The sequence below is a fragment of the Pseudorca crassidens genome, chromosome 18, assembly GCF_039906515.1.
Source record: "Pseudorca crassidens isolate mPseCra1 chromosome 18, mPseCra1.hap1, whole genome shotgun sequence".
NCBI lineage: Eukaryota > Metazoa > Chordata > Mammalia > Artiodactyla > Delphinidae > Pseudorca > Pseudorca crassidens.
In genome coordinates, this window is record NC_090313.1 from 16051506 (window position 1) to 16056648 (window position 5143).

Genomic DNA, 5143 nt, shown 5'->3' on the forward strand with positions numbered 1-5143 from the left:
CACATGCCGCGGAGCAGCTGGGCCCGTGAGCCATGGCCGCTGAGCCTGCGCGTCCGGAACCTGTGCTCCGCAACGGAAGAGGCCACAACCGTGAGAGGCCCGCGTACCGCAAAAAAAAAAAATAAGAAAAAGGGGAGCTCCCAAGCACACCTACTAAAGGCCAACACCTGCACAGCCTCATAACTCACAAGAATGAATGAGCTCATAATTGGTGGATTAAGTAAAACGTTTCCATTATTAAGACATGTTTCTATTTGTGTTGGACTGTTTGTTTTCTTTGTATCTCTCAGAACACAAAACCTTTATTTAGCTCTTAATCTCTGTTACATCTGGAAGGTTTTCTAAAACCTGTTTATCTAGAAAGTTATGTAAATCTTCCACTTAAGAATAGCAGTCAGAACATCTTAAGGGACTTGAAAGATGAAGAGAATGTTATTGTTGTTGTTAAGACATTTATTGAATGTCAACCATGTAATGTGTGACTGTGATCCCAGCTCATGGGTTTATGACCTGCATTAATGCGGGTTAGTGCCCTGGCGGATCCTGGTCCCAAAATGCTTCAACTTGTCTCCGTTAGGCTAAGACAACCCCGTTTTCTTTCTGGAGCACTCACTCAGAGGTCCAGCTTCCTGCTCTCCTATGTTGAAGGGGGTTTAGAGCCCTTTTTTCCGTCCTTTTTTTAATAATGCCAGCGGAAAAAAATTTTAATACATGAACAGAAAAGAAAACACTAAAAATCATCCAGAATTTTAAATTAACTACAAACTCTTTTTAGTCCTTCTGAAAGAGTTGCTTATTGACAAATCAATAGATGTCAAGAAGCATTTCTTGAGAACCCAAAACGTTTCTGGCACAGGGCTGGATGATATAAGGCGTAGAAAAGGAACAGGAATCTCAGTCCAGACCCTCAAAATAGTTCATTCTCTTGTTAGCGAACATAATAAAAACAAGTATAGTCAGAGGCTATGGCAGTGGTGATGAGTCACCACTGAGAGGATGAGAAGGGAGGTGTGTTATCATTCGCTGGATAAACGTGCATTGAGCGCCTACTGTGGGCTCTCTGCTTTGCACATGGGTAGTTTTCTTTTTTTAATTGGGGTATAGTTGCTTTACAATGTTGTGTTAGTTTCTGCTGTACAGTGGAGTGAATCAGCTCTATGTATACACAGAATGGATGGAGACCTTAAGGAGGTGACAGCAGCCAGTCGGGAAATATAGATGGATAAACAGATAAGGTGCGGGGAAGTACCAAGTGGAAAGAACATGGAACATTTCCTGGGGAGACAGGAAAAGCTGATGCTTGAACCCATTCCTGAAGGAAGAGAGCGGCCCGCAGGGGGCGCTAACTGAGCACGAAGTCTATGCCTTGTGCCACAGGCTGAGCGCCGTACGTGGATCACCTCATTTAATTCTCACAAGAGCCCTATAATAGAAGTAATTTTTTACCCCCCTCTATTTTACAGACGGGGAAGCTGAAACCTCAGGGTTCTAGAACCTATGAACATTACACAGCCAACAGATGGAGTCGGAGCTCAGGCCCAGGCAGCCTGCCTGCAGGGGCTGTGCTCTTGGCCACCCGCCACGCCACGTGCGTACACAGAGCAGCGGCCCGCGCCGCCATTTCAGTCTTCTTCTCCGCCTCCTGCTGGACCGCGTTCCTCCTCTTCACCCACTGCAGAGGAAAAAGCACATGGCTTTGGTGCACCATCCGTCTGTTTTTACAATGTGAGAGTTCAAGGCTATAAACCAGAAACTGTTGCAGGGACTCTCAATTCAGATCCTTCAGCCGGGTTGGTTGAGGGTGACGGGCGCTCCACTGCTACCACGGACACGATGAAGAAGTCAGATTTACAAGGATAAAGCTGCATTCAGGCCCTCCTGAAATTTCTCTCGAGGTCTGGGATAAAAGCCATCTTCTTAGGATTCCCCGCCTTCAGGGGCGAGATCAACTGTCCCAGCTGCCCGTCCGCCCTCCACCGTCACTCCCACTGCCACTGGGGGGAGGATTTGACATCCCCTACTCCAGCCTGCCTGGTTTTCCCTGTCGTCTTTGCCCTTTTCCTTTTGTTCTGCGAGCCCAGCACTCCTACAACCTGTCCGGGAATCAATTCACATCCCGCCAGCCATTCCCGGTCACACGCCCTCTTTCAGAGCCCACTCCTCGATAATACTCACATGTTCCCGTTGGAACATGGAGACTCTGAAGTATGTCTTCCTGACGTCCAAACCACCTTTTCTGAGGAGGTGGCATTGTGCCATAAGGAAATGAGCACACGTTCAAAACAGGTAATGAAAGATGGGACAGAGTCCCATGCCCAGTGAGTGCAGAGTGCAGAGTGCACTGGGCGGTCAAAATGGGGAGATCAACAGTAACTCAATCTGCGGGGAAAGGTTTCAAGAGGAGGCAAAGCTTGAGAGAGAAATCGAAAGATGGCCATGAACTGAGGAGACACTAACAGAATAAGATGTGGAATAAACAGGCACCTGATTATATTTTTCTCCGAGCAGTTTACCAACTTGACCTAAGAAAATGCTTACAAGGGAGATGTTTCTATGCTGTGCGTACCCGTACTTCGTTCGTGCTTACTCAACAGCTGAAACTACTCAACAAATCAGGCCTTCATTTTGTAAAAGGAACATAGCATATTCTGCCCATAGAGCCTTTTCTGATTCACCAGCAAAAGCTTTTATTTCCTCCTAAAACTATTCTCATTTTCATGCACACAAACATCCCAATAACTATTAACTTTTCATAACATTTAGGACGTGGCAGAAGTTAGATGCCTGACATATGTTTAAATACTTGCGTTCCTACAAGGACTATTATGTGTAAAATGAAAATGCTAATAATAGGTAACTTCATAGGGTAGTTACAAAGATCACATAATGCCTGGCACATAACGGGAGGCACATAACTGAGGTCTAATTGACGAGTGAATTAATACCCTGAGGGCACACGAGATTTCATAAATGTGAGCGGCCTTCCCTTTCAAACCAACAGAAGCAGAATATATGCAAGATTTAATGCATAAATCCCACAAGTGACTGTCTCTCATCTGCTGACCAGCAACTCATCACCTCACTAAACTAAATCTTCCCTTTTCTAGTGACTCCAAAATAGACTGAAATTTCCTCCTTCTTTAATTCAATTCAATTCAATTTAAATTTAATTTAATCCTTCAGTTTCTACCTCTGGGTCCTGGCTCAGCTCCCAGGAGCCAACACAATACATAATCAGGCCCCTGGGCTCCATTTTCTTTACTCCACAGCGCCTAGGTTAGCCTTGGGGTGGGTCCTACAGATAGCTACCAGAGTCGATGCCCCAGCACACCCATCACCAACACACACACTCACCATGAAAGCAAAAATTTTCAGAAAAATTAATTCCGAGCACGTGCCAAAGTTTTATTTCAGACTTGCAGGACAAAAGACTGCACAAGGTAAAAGCTTGTTCACAAAAAAGGTCTTAGGAAAGGGCTCTTTTAAACATTGAAAGGAATGTCTATAGATAAGTGGCTCTCAAACTTTGACTGCTTCAGAAACCCCTGAAGACTTGTTAGAACACCTAAGGCTGGGCCCACCCCAGAGTTTCCCATTCAGTAGGTGTGAAGCACGGGCGGGAATTTGCATTTCCAAGTAGCTCCCAGGTGAAGCCGAGACTGCTGGTGGTCCTGGGACCACACTTTGCGAACCACTGATCTAGACTCTAATGAAAGTTGTTGCGATGCAAGACTAATTTTACAGAGCTGTAAAGCTGCCATGCCTTTACCCACTGTCTAAGTAACCCTGGCTATGCCACCCCCGGGGGCCGCGCTTCGTGCGCTTCTAACCCCAAATACCTAGCTGCCCGGTTCCCTCCTCGGGCAAGGCCAGAGGGGGACCATTTGATTAAACAGCAGGGTTTTGCTTTTCAAATTGGGATGCTTTGGCAATGAGATTTGGAACGAAGTTTTGTTTCTCGCCCTCCGACACGGAACTATTCCTTTGGCACCAGCGCGCTGCCCCTCTCACCACCGGGCGTGAGTCCCGTACCCCGCACTTCCGGATCTCCAGCAGGGCGTCTCTGGCCCCGCCCCCACCCCCACGCTTCCCACTGCGCAAGCGCAGCAGCGCCTCCCACGGAGGCGCCTCGGAAGTAGCTGTGAGTAGCGGCCACATTCTCAGGGGTGACTGAGAACGGCTGTTTCCACTTCTCGCTCACCCTTCAAGTCCCAGTTTTTACCTGGGGTGGAATTAATGAGCCAGGTTACTCTAAACGGGTGATCCTACGAGAAATTCCAATCGAAAAAGAAAGACCCTGCCGAAACCCGGGATCGAACCAGGGACCTTTAGATCTTCAGTCTAACGCTCTCCCAACTGAGCTATTTCGGCGTCTGCTTTGTTGTGTTTGGAGTAAACTATCACTGAACTCTTCGCGTCCGCCCCTTCCGTCTTTTCCTACTAATCACTTACAGCGTTTCTTCCTTGTCCTATTAAATGGTTATATGTTAAAAAGAAAAGAAAAAAAATTTTAAATGGTTATCCGTATCAACATTCTTCGGCCTGCTTTTTACAAGCCATGACTAAGTGCACTGTACGTTACTTACTTTTTTCAGTATAATCCAAACCTTTGGTTTAATCATCGACAGCAGGCGTCGTGAACGACCCGGTGTCCCCGCTGCGGGATTGGGGGGGCAGGGGTTGGGCTGGCCCGCAGCCCGGCGGAGCGGAGTCAAAAGCAGCGACGGCGGCAGTGCGGCGGGGCGACGCCTGCGCGCCCCTAGCTCACCACTCCCCGCCCCCAGGGCTCCGCGGCTCCTCGGGGCGTGGATTCGTCTTCCCCCAGCTGGTCCCCGCGAGCCCCGTGCAGGGTGGTCCCTTTGGCTTGCCCTCTGCCCAAGCAGTCGGCCCTTTCCGCTCTGACCTCTCACTTTTCACGATTAAGGTGGACAAGAAGTGGACCAGGGCATGGAGGCAGGACTGCAATCTCCCTGTGTTCCTGGGTCCTCGAAATGCGCCCTTTCCCACCACCACTTCGCACAGAGTCAGGCGCACCGTAAAAGCCTGGCGAGCTCACTGAGGACGAGCATCCAATGTCAATACTACTTCCTACACCAGTTGACGAATGTTTCTGAAGCACCAACTACCTGCCGAGCACAGACAT

At 48.3% G+C, this 5143-nt stretch overlaps 1 non-coding gene across 1 annotated transcript; it reads right to left on the reverse strand.

Annotated features, from left to right (window-relative positions):
• Window positions 1–4298: 4298 nt before the first annotated feature.
• On the reverse strand, window positions 4299–4371 carry TRNAF-GAA (transfer RNA phenylalanine (anticodon GAA)). Its single transcript has one exon. It is a non-coding gene; the product is annotated as a tRNA-Phe (tRNA).
• Window positions 4372–5143: the final 772 nt, after the last annotated feature.